Here is a 16576-nt window from a genome sequence, read left to right on the forward strand (position 1 = left end):
TGAGTCAGGAAGCAGATTGGGTGGAGCCAGTGGAGGAACTGCTTGCCTTTAAAGAGACAGAAATATTGCCCCATAATTTGATGGGTGCTTCAGTTTTGCCAAATTGAAACCTTTTTATCCATGTGCCTGCTATCAGACTAAAATTTTCAGAGTTATTCTTGTTTTGGGTTATAGTGGTAGATCCAAAAGGCCTTTATTACATGACCTAAATCTTGTCCAGAAAGCCCAACGTGGTGTCTGGTCATCTTCCCTGGTGCAGTGGGACACTGAGGGCGCTTCAGGGAAAAAGGAAGTCAGACACATGGTTTGATGTATCCTGGGGATACTGCCTAGTGGTTGTATAATATGGGTTTTTAATATGGTCTTTCAGGAAGATCTCAAATTAGTCACTCAAAAATTAACAGCACTCAAGTATAAAGCCAAATGGATCTAAACCATTAGGAACCAAGAGAAAATCAGTAAAATGTGGCCTGGGAAAAATCTTTCAATGACCACACAGCTTCTCTAGTTTTTTTCATTATGGTTCTTGCAAGCTTGAAAATATGCATGTAAATAAAGATGCACCCAGGAAGCAGACTCAACTTTCCCCCCCAACGTTCCTACCTTAGGCCCAGGTAGAGGTAGGTTATCCTAGATTTACCCAGTGGATGATTCCAACCTGCTCTAGAAATTATTTGAGATGAGAGACAGGTTGTCAAAGTTCCCAGGTTGACCAGATGTTCTAGTTGTCTGCTGCATCATCATAAGGATATTGTTTTTGAGTACATATTTTGGTTCACTACACAGAGAAACTGGATCAGTCATTTCTTAAGCTGGGGGATAAGTACCAAGAAGACCAGATATGGCAGGAAGTAGTGGACAATAGAGTGGCTACCCATTGAGGGAAGCAGCTAGATTTGGATACTATTACATTAATGACCATATGATCAGTCCATATCACTGAACCAATTATTGGTATTAATGACTTGGGTCACCCCTAAGGGCCCCATGTAACATTTCCTGACTTCCGGTAAAGGCACAGATGAGGACCAGCTATGTAATTTGCAAGGTCTGGCACAAACTGAAAATGCCCTTTGTTCAAAAATCACTAAGAATTTCAATATGACATCAACAGAGCATTAAACCAAGTGAAGGGCCTTTCTAAGCACAAGGCCCTGTGAGCTGTACTGGTCACATACCCTTGAAGCTGCCTTGACAGGGCTGCATGCATATGAGTCTAGAAGAGAGCCAGAACCACATCCCCTGCTCAAAATATCACCACCATGGCCCACTTTCATTCATTCTTCATATGCCTTGAATGAAACTTGCTCTGTAAGAAGCTGCTTTGAATGTTTTCCTGGTCAGCTATTGCTTCTCTGGGTATTCTGCTCAGGGACACTGGCAAATTCCCTAAAGGGAAGGGGGAAGTGGTTGAAACAGAATCCATGGATTTTATAAGGACTAAGGTGCAGGTCTCGAATGGTAACAGCCTTGAGGCCATTGGCCAAGGGGGAGCATCTGGCACATATCAGTCCAACCCCTAGATCCTAACTTAGGAATGACCTCCCTATAGATTTTTGATAGGAGGGTGGCCTCATATTTCCCCTGTATTATTTACCTGGCCGTACTCCTCATCATTAAGAACTCCTTTCTACTTCTAGCTCTACTGTGAGCCATCTGTCTCTCTGCTGTTCCCCACCCCTACCCCCACAACTCCAGGTTGCTCCCTTCACCCAGAATGCTACTCCATCCACATGGTCCTATATCAGGAGCAAAAAAGATGAATGTGGGAAAGCCACAGCTTCCTTTTCCACATTTTCCTTTTATTCTTTATATCATATACACATGTGGCAATGTGGCTATATATGAATTTTCCAAAAGACTGGAGGTCATCAAAAGACATTTCTTTAAATTCTATAGGAATCCACCTTGTTGAGCTCAGGGCTTTTTCTGCTGCTATGATCTAGATAAATTCAAAGCTGAACTTATCAAGACATTGCAAAAGTAATAATAGGAGATGAAAGGAATGGTTCCTCACATTGTCCAGGCTCTTCCACAGATTAACTATGTAACCTTGGTATATCAACTACCTATTGCTCCCAGAACAAATTACCAAAAATAGTGGCCTAAAACAATACAAATGTATTCTCTTTACAGTTCTGAAAGTCATGAGCCTGAAATTAGTCTTATGGAGACAAAAATAAGGTATCAGCAAGGCTGGTTCTTTCTAGAGGCTCCAAAAGAGAATTTATCCCTTGCCTCTTACATCTTCTAGAAGCTGCCAGCATACCTTGGATTGTTGCCACATCACTCCAATCTCTGCTGCCATCATCACATTGCCTTCCTCTTCCTTTGATCTTCTTGCCTCTCTCTTATAAGGATCTATGTGATTACATCTATGGTCCACCTAGATAATCCAGGATAATCTTCCCATCTCAAAATCATTAACTTAATCACATCTTCCAAGACCCTTTTGCAATAAGGTAACATTCACAGGTTCTGGGGACTAGGACATGGCTATCTAAGGAGCATTATTCAGCCTACCACATTTGGATAAGTTAACATGTCTGCAACTCACTTTCCTAACCTTTAAAATGGAGTTACTTGATAGGGTTGTTGTGAAATTAAATACAGTAGTGTATATAAAATGGTTAGAATGGTACTCAGATTATAGTAAATGATCAATGAGTGTTATCTAGTAGTAGTAACAGAACTCTTGATGCCAGTCTCAGGTCATCAATTACCTTCTTTAAATTCACCTACTGTATGATTTTACATCATAAGTGCCTGTATTAGTCAGCTTGGACTGCCAAAACAAAATATCATAGATTGGGTGGCTTAAACAACAGGAATTTACTTCTCACAGTTCTGGAGGCTAGGAAGTCCAAGATTAACGAACCATCTAATTTGGTTCCTTGGTGAGGGCTCTTCTTCTGGCTTGCAGAACTTCTCACTGAGTTCATACATGGTTAAGAGAAAGCAACCTCTCCAATATTTCTTCTTATAAGGGCATTAATTCCATCATGAGAGCCCCACATTCATAACCTTATCTCAATCTAATCACTTCCAAAATGCCCCATCTCATATCATCACATCTGGGGGTTAGGACTTCAACATATATATTTGGGACCAGGAAACACAATTCAGTCCATAGCATATTCAAATACATAAATAGAACTGAAGACCCTATAGGGAGAAGTAAATTCTTGGAAAACCCTTATTTTATGTTTTCTATCCACTGCAGAAGGACTTGTCCTCCAATCTCGAGAATGGCTGTACATAATTAGCAGACATAAAAGTTCTAGGACTCTATTGATTTCTGGTTCAGCTTCTCTTCCCCTGTCTATGCATCTGAAAACACTTCCTTCCTAAGTCTTCAGAAAAATTAAAATCACAAGCTTTTGCCAAGGAACACCCCTTCCTTCAGCCAGGGATAGATGCAGGGACAGACATTGGGCCCCACCCAGTCTGTCATTTAGCAAAACAATCAAAGAGATCATGAATAATGACAGAAGCCAGGGGTATTGGAGCCCTCCATCTGCTACCAGGTAAAATGATCTTAGTTATTTTCACTTTTCAATAGTCTCCTTCAAGTTAACTACGTGGCTTTTGGATGTTCTTCAGGCTTCTGGGTTTCTCCCCACTCACTCTTCCCCCAAATGGTACCTGCATGAAAAAGAAGATTCAGCACCTTCACAGACTGTCTACCAGGGCAAGAGATCTGGATTATTTATATCCCCACACCCATAAGTCTTTGTTGAGATGGTTTTCTGGCTACCCAAGTACACAAGAGGTACTGCCTTTTGTAGGCTGAGGGTAGCCTTGTAACAAAAGAGACACAGGTGCTGGGTTTAAAAGTGCACTTGGAATTGGATTGCTCAAGGGAAACACTGATCAAACCCTCATAAATTAAATACCATGCCCCAAAAGAGACTTTTACTCTCCTCTCCTTTGATATTTTTGGTGACTCTAATAAATTAACCATAATCATTCAGTCTCATTATCAAACAGGTCTCTGTTTCCTTCTTACACTTGCCTGAAGACTCTGCTATAAGCTACCAGTCAGAATTTGTGTCTCAAACAGAGACTCAACATCTCAGAGCTTCATGGAAAAACCCGTACTAGGTACTCTGAAGCTAGTGTTACTTCAACAAGTAGACTCTTAAGATCAGGTTTCCAAGATGGAAATACTTAGTCAACACTCAGACTGCACCAGTGGAAGGAGCCAGGATTTCCAGGACTCTTTCAAGTCTAGAAGCAGATGTACTTCATGAAATCAGACTCCTGACCTATGATCCAGCAGAACGACAATTAATCACACAACTAATTATGTGGGACTGAATGAACTGATTAAGGAAATGTTATTGAGATCATTTATTTGCAATATTGTTGGTATTATTTTTAATATTCTATTTCTATTGGATCTTTGAGGAAACTCATTCTCCTTAAACTATCTCTAATCCACAACTTACTAGAATATGTATTTGTAAACTAATATCAACTACTTTTAAATGTTATCTGATTTTCACTCACATTCAGAATTCAAAAACAAACACTTCTCCTTAGCCTTTCTTATTTTTCATGACACTATAATCATTTACATTGGTTCCACACAAAAAAATCTATCTTCTTTTTCATGAAGACATAATTAGAAAAACAAATTCTGCATGAAGGCCAAATATAGAGTGATATTTGAGAGTAATTCTTATTTAACCACGTATAACCAGGAATAATGGTTGATGTTCTATACGGAGCTAATGCCTACAAAACCCTCCCAAGAAAACTAACATGATACCTGGCTTCCAGGGTCCTAGTCTCGGGTAGTAAGGAAACCCACTCTGGTGGCCTAGGACCCTCAACAAATTTTGGAGAGCTCAAAAAGAGGGAAAATTCACTTAAATGTATGGGTACAACGTGTAAAATTTATTGGAGAAAGTGCTTGGGTCTTGGTTCTTACACTTGGGACGGAAGAACAAATAGAGACTTTTAAAAGTCTGATTCAAGATTTGTTTTTCAAATTTCCAAACAGAAGTTAATTCTTTGGAATCAGTACCAGTTTCATACTGTTAAGCTCTAGATTTGCTGAGCAATCTCAAGGAGACCTATCTGGTTAATTAAAATTCTTGCTGCATCTATGTAAGGACTCAGGCTGTGCATAGTAGGACCAGTCTTCTAGAGACCAGCTGTAATTGTTGGAGGTTGTTTATGATCACAAGATGGAGAATGCTACTAAAATGATCCAAACTTTAGAAACAGGCAAAAGAGATTACTTTGGATGGAATGCTAGGCTTGACTACTGAGACATTTTACAATCCTATAAGGACCAAGAGGTATTCTGCACATTTTTGTCTTAGACATGCAAATAATTTCTGTCTGGTGGAATATATAACCCAAAAGTTACATCTTATGACTGTCTTGGACACTGACCCTAGATTCGTAAATGCTCTTTAAACTAATTATAATACCTTACTGGGCCCCTCATTAAACAATGAGTTGAGCAAAATCTTTGACCTGTGTTTATTTTACATTTGCACGAGAGTCATGATTTTGCCTTGTGAAAATCACACTCTTAGAAGAAACAGAGGGAGAACTAGCCTGAGCAAAGCCTTGGAGGTAGAAACATATAGGACGTGGGCAGAGAACCATAAGCGTTTGGAGTGGAGGGATCATTACCAGCATTTATTAACAGCCTACTGTGTCCTAGGCACTATCTCTACCATTCTTACAACCATGTGAAGTAGCTACTAACAGGAACTATGGCTGGACATTTAGGTTGAAACACAGTATTAGATTCCTTCTCAAGGAGAGTGGAGGAAAATTGGCCTTGGAAGAAAAGTTGAGCCAGACTGTAATGATTATTGGCCAAGGAATGGGGGCTCTAAGTTTTAGGCAGTAGATGTCTAATAAGCGCCAGTGACGTAAGGAAACTATTTACAAGGGCTTAACCTGCTAACTGCACCTAGGACTGGAAGAGATCAAGGTATTTCACTCTTAAACTACATCCACTGTCCCCTTTTTGCCACCTATTATAGGTTGAATTGTGTCCTCCACAAAAGACAGGTTCAAAGCCTAACCCCTAGTACCTGAGAATGTGCCTTATTTGGAATAGAGTCTTTGAGATGTTATAAAGTGAAGATGAGGTCTTTAAGATGGGCCCCAATTCAATGACTAGTATCATTATAAATTGAAGGAAATTTGGAAACACAGGGAGAACACTGTGTGACAAAACCAGGTAGAGACTGGAATGATGCAGCTACAAGCCAAAGAATGCCAAATATTTCCAGCAACCACCAGAAACTAGGAAGAAGTAAAGAATCCTCCCCCAGAGGCTTCAGAATGAGCATGGTCCTGAAAACATCTTGATTCTAGACTTCCAGCCTCCATAGCTGTGAGACAATACATCTTTGTTGCTGTAAGCCACCAGTTTGTTACAGCAGGCCTTTGAAACTAATACTGCTTTTGGTACCAGGAAGTGGATTGCTGCTGTAAAAAATAGCTAAAATGTGGAAGTGGTATTGAAATCGGCAAATGGATAGAAGCTGGAAGAATTTTGAGGCACATAATAGAGAAGTCCTAGACTGCCTTGAAGAGACTGTTCTAGGAAAATGAATATTAAAGGTGCCCCTGGTGAGATCTCAGATGGAAATGAGGAAAAGTTTGTTGGCACTGGAGGAAAGGTGATAACTTGTTATAAACTGGCAGAGAAGCCAGCTGAATTATGTTCTGTTGTTGGGTGGAAGATAGAACTTGGAAGTGATGAATTTTAATATTTAGCTGAAGAGAATTCTAAGCAAAGTGTGGAAGCTGCAGCCTGGTTCCTTCTTGTTGCTTATAGTAAAATGCAAGAGGAAAGAGAGTGGCATAATGCATCTATAAGCCAAGAAATACCAAGGACTGCCAGCAACCACCAGAAGCTATGAAGATGCAAGGAAGGATCCTTCCCTAGACCCTTCTGAATGAGCATGGCTCAGCCAACATTTTGAGTTTGAATTCCTAAAACTATAGGACAATAAATTTCTGTTGTTTTAAGCTATGTAGTTTGTAGTCAACTGTTAGTGCAGCTCTAGGAATCTAATATATCATCTTTCTCTTTCCCTTTACCTTTTTTCTTGCCTGCTTTCTGTTCTTCTTAATGATCCAAAAATTCCCCCTTCTGGGTTACACAGTCTGAGCAGTACGAATTTACTAGAATGTCTTCTTCCTCATAACCTACCCACGCATCTGGCCCAGGTGGACCGTGGAAGTCTCCGTGATGAGAAAAGTTGTGACTGTCTCAGGGAAGTTTAGCTTTTGAATTCTCTGGAGAATCTAGCTATGGTCAACAATTTATACAACACTGTCAACGGAAAAAAATTGCACAATCTAAAAGTTGAGAAGTATGTTTTATTCAGCAGACTTTCTGAGGACTTCAAGCCCAGGAGGCAGTCTCTCAGATTGCTCTGAGGGACTGCTCTGAAGAGGTAAGGGAGGAGCCAAGACGTATAAGAGTTTTGCAACAAAAACCAAGTAGAACATCAAAAGATTACTGTTAGTTAAAGAAAACCAGACATCTCAAGTTAGTGAATTTAGCACTTTTCTTTATAGGGAAGATGTAAGAGTCTGGGTCCATTGAAATAATTCCTTTGATATGAACCTCAGCTCTCTCGGGTCAGCGTCCTGTTCTTTCACACACTGAGGGTGCAGCATTGAGGGTGGCAGCAGTGACTGAGAGCTTGGCAGAGGGCAACCTGTTTGCTTCCATCCTGAATTCCCTCAGGCTCACCTTTCAGATGGCAGCAGAGGCTGATGACTTGATGGCCACAGCATCCATTGACTGGATGAACATTTTTCATCTAAAACACCAAAACAGAAACCAAAAAAGTGTCTCTTTCAAAGAGAGACAGAAGGAATTAAGGCCCAGGAGTGCAATGAAGGCCTCCTGAACTCTTAAGGGGAACAGGCTGACTGCCAGGATAGTATGGGCTGAATGGGTTATAAGAGCACCTGCCTAAAAGCATGTCTCAGTCCCACCAGCAAGAGCCCATCCCACACTCTTATGGAATACCAATTCACACAAAAGAATTGTTTTATCTACCAGAAAAAAAGAGGGGGGATTATCCCTCTAAAATAAGACAAGATTTAATGCATCTAAATATACGGGAGACTTCTCCTAGGCTACACAGGCAGCATAGGATTACCAACTCTGAGTAGATTAGCAGCAATTAGCATCCTTCTGTTGGCCCAATGACACTTGTCTTATTCCAGGAGCTTCGGTCTTGGATTCCCATATTAGAGACTCTGCACTGGATCTCGCCATGTATATACGAAATCCAGCCAGTGGAAAAGTGTGTAGGTCTGATTCTGCCACTTTCAAGGTCTATGATTTGGGAGGAAAACATACCCCTTCTGAGCCCCATTATCTTTACAGATAAGATGATAAGGAGGTATTACATTATTTAAGTTTGATGCCTACTGTGTAACTGTATCATACTCTAATATTTGGGCCTCACCCAATGAGAACAAATCCCCAGACTCTCCTACTGGCACGAATCATGAACCCTGGCCTGATTACACACACTACTTCTCAAATATTGGTTGGTTATAGTTACAAACCTCCAGCAGTGATGCAGTGAACAGTGGTCCCAAAAGGGAGACCACGATGTGGGGGGACCATTCCTAGAGCTCTAGGCTTGAGGGGTCTGATGTGGGGACTGACATTGGTACAAGCCCTCTTCACCCAGTATTCTTGGGTCCTGGGGGTCATCAGAGCAACGGATGGTTACAGACAGTTACAGGTATCAGCTTTGCTTATCACTTGGCACCAGTAGCCAAGAAAGCAAGAAGCAAGGAAACAAATTTTTCTCCCAGTTTTCTACTACTCTCAGGAAACCTCCACTTCCCTTCCTTATTTGCCTACCTAGATTTCTTAGCCCACACCTTCAAAACCACAGTGTTTGCTTATATACTCCCTGGATCCTTAGCCATTCCATGATACTAATGGTGGAAGAGGCTGCTTAGGAGAACAGGAGTTGAGAAGAGACTTTAGAGCTGCCATAACCATCTGATGGAATTCAAAAATATGTCCTCTTTCTGGGATTTGCAATTTAGTTTGCACAATTTCTGTTATTATCTTCATTTCTTCTTTTTGGTTTCGATTTGACAACTCTTGTTGTTTCATTTCAATCGTCCCATAAAGAGAATGTTCTGAAGTACTTTCTTACTAATGGTAAATATGATAAATAAAACTTTAACAAGGGATAAAGGAAAATCTGTAATGTATATCTCAGCATATCACAGCAAAAACTTCTTTTTGTTTCCCATAAACCCCTATATTTTCAAGAAATGGGCAACAGGATGACATTATAAATTCACCAGTGCAGAAAAACACGCAACCAGCCTCGGTCGCAGACATTTCCTGCCATGACTCCTCCTTAGTCTCTTATTCATCACTTGAAGTTGTGGTCACAGCACAAGCTAGAAAGGCCAGATTACAGGACCCATGTTCAATACCCGAATTTTTTAAAAAAGGTACAATCATCACATTGATCTTGATCATATCCACTGAAGTGTTCAGAGAGGATCAGAAGAGAAAGGCTGGGCCAAGAAGAAATCTCACCATAGAAATCACACTGACCTGTCTTTAGGCTCCTCTTCAGACCCCCACTCAGGCTGGCCTGGCCTGAGGATGAAATGGAAGGGTTTCCCTCTGAGTCTCCAAACCCACATCAGGGCCTGATTCAGAGCAGGCATGGCAACATTTTGACTTCGACATGAACGAAACAAAATAAACTCTGCTCTAAACTGGAATAGGTGCGTCTGGATGTCACTATCTTTCAAAATTCTAACAATGAAGTTTTCAAAGCCTAAGTAGCTAATAAACAGCCAAGCAGCCTCATTGTTTCTGACTACTGTTGACCATGAACAAATATTACTTGAAAATAGTACTTCAATGACTCATTTCTAAGCTTTGAAAGACCACACATGACTATCTGAAAATATAAGGAGATACTAGCATTTCTCTTACCCTCTGCAAGTATAACATATTTGCATTATCGGAAAACCAAAGAGTCCAGGTAAAATAGCAATCTGGAAGACAATGGCACCTGCCACTTAGGTCCCCATTTAGCTACATTTCCTTCCAATACAATAAAGAACAACAAGAAGGGAAAACTAAACTATGCAAAATCCATGCACTCAACAGGAAGGAAGAAGAGGGGAGGTAGCAGCGTGGTCAAAGTTTAATCTAAAACTACTGACATGATTTCCAACTCCAGAAAGCATCGTGAGGAACCCTGCAGACCTATTGCTGGTGAGACAACCATAACTGGTGGAAATTACTTTTTTAAAACAATTGCAGTCTCTAAAAGTTGTCCTAAGATCTATAGCAAATGAAGAAATATTTATTCATAAAAAAGTCAACTGAATCTTAGTAAGAACAGTGAAAGTCTGCATCATACTTGACCCATGACCTTCTTCCTTCTTCCTCAACCCACCCTTGGTTCTGCTTGAAGGGAGCTCCATTCTGGGCAGGGGTGGCCAAGGAGATGAGACTTCCTCTCCCACCAGCTAGCTATCTGAGTATAGTATCTTACCAATGGGGGAAGGCTGGTAACATTTCCCATCTCCTCCAGCTCTGAGCTGCAGAGACTAAACTCCTAGTGAGTGCAGCCAACCATACCCCAATCCTCCTCTATTCATAGGGGAAAGGCTCTACCCCAGGAATGACCTGTCCCAATTGCCTATGCTCTAGCTCCCTCATATGATAGAGGTTCCATGCTGAAAGAGGCAAATTGAGAAGACCAGAGGCTACCATCCCCTGCTTTGGACCTGGTGCTGAGGCTCAAAGATTTTGTCCAGGAAGAAAGGTATTTCAAAGTTTCTGTTATGAAAACTCCAAAGCCCTCCCCAAAGGAAATAATTATTTGAAATAGAGTATGGGAAGTTCAAGTCAAAGTGTACTCTGAAAATAATGAAGATTTTAGTGGTAAGAAACTTATAGGAGACTGGCAACCCTATGAGAGCCATAAGAGAAACCACAGGCCAACAAGTTTACCAGCAAGACCCAGAAAAATAGACAGGTAAGAAGAGTCCTTCTAGGTCAGAGAAAATCTGAAAGACTGGCCACAAAAACTACCCCTGCAAAGGAAACTAAATTTAATTAGATCAGACTGGAGCAATTTATGTCCATAGGCATTGTCAAAACTGGAGTGCAATCAACAGGCAATTAGTAAGACTAACAGCTGGGTGTAATACCAACAGAGACACACAGACTAACAGAGAGATTAGGGAAAAAGATATTCAAAGAGAACACTGCTAAAACTATTGTCATCTCAGGTGACTATACCCTGGCTGTGCCCTCTGAGGAGCAATGTCAGAAATTTCACACTGCATGGGAAATTTCACCAGAATAGTCTAGCCAAGGCACTAAACAAATATGGAACAACAGCAATTCAAGCCCCAGAAAAGCAGTAGGTGAATCCATATCCAGAGTTTCTACACTGTGTTACCCAAAATGCCCAGTTTTAACAAAAACTACAAGACATACAAAGAAACAAGAAAGTAGGACAAATATACTTGAAAAATCAGGCAACAGAAAACGCCTATCAGAGGGCCCAGATATACGACTTCAGATGGGGCTTCAGAGCAGCAATTATAAATATATTTAAAGAGCTGAATGAATTACACTTAAAGAAATAAAGGAAGCTATGATGACATTATCTCATCAAATGGAGAATGTCAATAAAGAGGTAGAAATTTTTTTTTAATGGAAATTCTGGAGTTGAAAAGTATAACTGAAATTTAAAATTTTACCGCAGGGAGCTTAATGGCAGATTTGAACCAGCAGAAGAAAGAATCAATGGATTTGAAAAAAAAAAAAAAGAATCAATAGATTTTAAAATATAACAATTATAAATTTATGAACTTAACAACTGAGCCCCAAAATACATGAAGCAGAAAATAACAAATCACAGGGAAATACGCTATTCAACAATAATAGTTGTAGACTCCAATACCCCACTAAGAAAGTCAACAAAGAAGTAGAAGATGTGACCAACACTATAAATCAACTAGGTCTAACACAAGAATATTGCACCCAGCATCAGCAAAATATACATTCTTTTCAAGTACACAAGGGATATGCTTCTAAATAGACTACTGATAAGACCATAAAACAAGCCTCAATAAATTTAAGAGACTTGAAATCATACATAGTATATTCTTCAGCCAAAATGGAGTAAAAATAGAAACCAAAAACAGAAAAAAGGGAAATTCAGTAATATGTGAATATTAAACAACACAATCTTACATAACCAATGAGCCAAAGAAGAAATCAAAAGAGAAATTATAAATACTTTGAAATGAATGAAAATAAAGAAACAACATAGCAAAACTTCTGGAATGCAGCTAAAGCAATTTTAGTGGGGTATTGGAGTCTACAACTATTATTGTTGAATAGCGTATTTCCCTGTGATTTGTTATTTTCTGCTTCATGTATTTTGGGGCTCAGTTGTTAAGTTCATACATTTATAATTGTTAATATAAATGCTTCAAGGAAATTTTATAACTGGAAATACTTATATCAAACAAAGAAGAAAGATCTCAAACCAGTAAGTTAATACTTCATATTAAGGCAGTAAGAAATTAAGAGCAACCAGAAGTAGAATATAATAAATATAAGAGTGAAAATTAATTAACTAGAATATAGAAAAACAATATGGAAAATCAATAAAACCAAAACATGGTTCTTTGAGAAGATCAACAAACTGACAAATCTCTAGCTAGTTTGGGAAAAACACACACACACACACACACACACATACATACATACACATATACATATATGGATGGAGAATTAAATTACTAAAATCATGAATGAAAGAGGAAACATTATTACTGAGCTTACAGAAATAAAGCAATTATAAAAGGAAATAGTATGAACAATGTCATGTCCCACAAATTAAATAACTTAGATAAAATAGACACATTTATAAACTACCAAAGCTGAATCAAGAAGAAATAGAAAGTCTGAATAGATCTATAACACGTAAGATATTCAATTACTAATAAAAAAAAATTACTAAAAAAAACCCCCACAAAAACCTTGGCCCATATGGCTTCGCTGATGAATTCTACGAAACATCTAAGAAGAATTAATGTCAATTCTTCACATACCCTTCCAAAAAATAGAAGAGGAAGAACACTTCCCAACTCATTCCATAATGCCAGTATTATCCTGATACCAAACGAGAAAAAGACATCACAATAAAACTACATACCAATATATTTTATTAATATAGATGCAAAACTCCTTAACAAAATACAAGCAAAGGGAATCCAGCAATATATAAAAAGGAGTATACATCATGAAAAAGTGGAATTTATCCCAGAAATGCAATATTGGTTTAACATCTATTAATGTAGTAAGCTATATCAATCATATAAAGGAAAAAAGTTATCATTTCAATAGATTTAGAAAAAGCATTTGAGAAACTTGAACAGCATTTCATAGTAAAAAACACTCAACAAACTAGGAAGAGAAAGAAACTTCCACACGTGGTAAAAGGCATTTGTGATAATTCTACAACTAGCACCATACTTAATGATGAGAGACTGAAAGCTTTTCTGCTAAGATTAGATATAAGACAAGGATATCTGCTCTTGTCGCTTCATTTCAACTTTTATACCAAAGGTTCTAGCTAAGGTAATTAGGTAAGAAAAGACACTGTTCAAAAACAGGGTGAAAAGGAATGCAAAGACGGTTCAGCATTCACAAATCAATTAATGTAATATACCAAATTAACAAAATGAAGAATAAAAATCAGCTGATCATCTTAATAGATACAGAAAAAGCATTTGAGAAGATTTAACATCCTTTCATGATAAAAACTATCAACAAACTAGGTATAAGGGAAACATATCTCTCATAATAAAGGCCATATTCAATAAGCCCACTGTTATACTCAACAGGGAAAAGCTGAAAGCTTTTCCTCTAAGATCAGGAAAAATACAAGTATGCGCACTCTTGCCACTTTTATTCAATATAGTAGTGGAAGTCCTAGGCAAAGCAATTAAGCAAGAAAAAGAAATAACAGATGTCTAAATCAAGAAAGAAGAAGTAAAATTGTCTTTATTTTCAGATGACATGATCTCATAGAAAAATTTAAAGAATCCACACACACACACACAAAACCCTGATAAGTAAAAGCAAATTCAGTAAAGTTGTGGGATACAAAAATCATATACAAAAATCAGCTGCATTTCTATACACTAATAATGATTTATCAGAAAGAGAAATTAAGAAAACAATCCCATTTACAATAGCATCAGAAAGAATAAAACACCTAGGAGTGAATTTAACCAAGGAGGTAAAAGATCTGTACACTGAAAACTATAAGACATTGATGAAAGAAATTGAAAGACACAAATAAATGAAAAGGTATTCCATGCTCATAGATTGAAAGAATTAATATTGTTAAAATGCCCATCCTACCCAAAGAGATCTACAGATTTAATGCAATTCCTATAAATGGTGTTTTTCACAGAAATAGAAAAAGTAATCCTAAAATTTGTATGGAAACACAAAAGATCTTGAATAGCCAAAGCAATTTTAAGAAAGAAGAATAAAACTAGAGGCATCACACTTTCTGATTTCAAACCATATTGCAAAGCTATACTAATCAAAACAGTATAGTATTGACACAAAAACAAACACATAAAACAGAACACAGATCCCAGAAATAAATTCATGTATATATGATTAATTCGTTTATTACAAATGAGCCAAGAATATACGGGAGAAAGAAGAATGTCTTCAATAAATGGTATTGGGAAAACTGGATAGCACACGCAACAGAATGAAATTGAACTCTTATCATACACCACACACAGACATGAATTCAGAACAGCTTAAAGACATGAACATATGACCTAAAACCATAAAACTCCTAGAAAACATAGGGCGTAAGGTCCTTGACATAAGTTTTGGCAATGATTTTTTTTATTTGACCCCAAAAGCACAAACAACAAAAGCAAAAATCAGTAAGTGAGACTACATCAACCTAAAAAATCTCTACACAGCAAACAAACAAACAAAAAAACCAACAAAATGAAAAGACAACTTATGGGATGGTAGAAAATATTTGTAAATCATATATCTGACAAGAGGTAAAAATTCAAAATGTACAGGTAACTCATACAACTCAGTAGAAAAAAAACCAAACAATCCAATTTTAAAATGGGTAGACAAACTAAATAGACATTTTGCCAAAGAAGACATACAAATAGCCAAAAGGTACATGAAAGTGTTCTTAACATCACTAATCATTAGGGAAATGCAAATCTCAAATCACAAGATATCACCTCATGCCTGTTAGAATGGCCATAATCAAAAAGACAAGAGATAACAAGTGTTGGTGAAGATGTGGAAAAAGGAAACCTTTGGGTGCTAGTCATGGTGCAGCCACTATGAAAAACAGTGTGAGGTTTCTCAAAAAATTTAAACTAGAACTACTATATGATCCAGCAATCAGACTTCTGGATATCTATCTAAAGAAAATTAAAACAGGATCTTGAAGAGATATCTGCACTCCCATGTTCATTGCAGCATTATTCACAACAGCCAAGATATGAAAACAATCTAAGGGTCTGTGTATGGATAAATAGACACACGCGCATACACACACACATGCACACACACACACTAGAATATTTTTCAGGCATGAGAAAGAAGGACATTTTGCCATTTGCAACAGCATAGATAGACCTTGAGGGCATTTGCTAAGTGAAATAAGTCAGAGAGAGAATGACAAATACTGTATGATATAACTTTTTGATGTGGAATTTTTAAAAGCTGAACTTCTAGTAATGGAGAGAATAGTGTTTACCAGGATCTGGGGAATGGGAGAAATAGAAAAATATTGGCCAAAGGGTACAAACCACCAGTTAGAAGATGAGTAGGTCTGGGGATCTAATGCACAGCACAGTGATTATAGTGTAATTCTGTATTATATACTTGAAAGTTGCTAAGAGAGTAGACCTTAAATGTTCTCATCACCAAAAAGAAATGGTAATTATGTGACATGATGCAAGTGTTAGCTAATGTTATGGTGGTGATAATTTTGCAATATATAAGTGTATCAAATCAATACATCATGCACTTTAAACCTACACAATGTTATATATCAGTTATATCCCGATAAAGCTGAAGGAGATGCAGGGGTGGGGGAAATCAGGTGCAGGTCATTGGGATTTGGGGTCTTTACTAGAGATAATGAGCTGGCAAGAATGGGTGAAAATCAGACCCTAGCCATTAGCTTCAGATTAAATTAATCCCCTCACTACATACATGGAAAGTCAACTCCAGACAGTTGAAGTGAGTTAGGCAAGATCACATAGATTGTTAATGACTTAACAACGTCCAGGGCCCATATTGAGACAGGCTGGGACCTGAGACCTGGGACCCTTTGCTGCAGTGCTTACACCTGGACAAACATCTCCTCGAGCAACAGAATACAAAGAAACTAGAAGGGGCTAAAAATAACTGTGTACATGTACAGTTGGGGCAAATTATTAACAACAAGATACAAAAAGACCAAAAACCCAACTGCCACTTCTGAGG

This window comes from Camelus dromedarius, chromosome 7 (genome assembly GCF_036321535.1).
Source record: "Camelus dromedarius isolate mCamDro1 chromosome 7, mCamDro1.pat, whole genome shotgun sequence".
Classification (NCBI taxonomy): Eukaryota; Metazoa; Chordata; class Mammalia; order Artiodactyla; family Camelidae; genus Camelus; species Camelus dromedarius.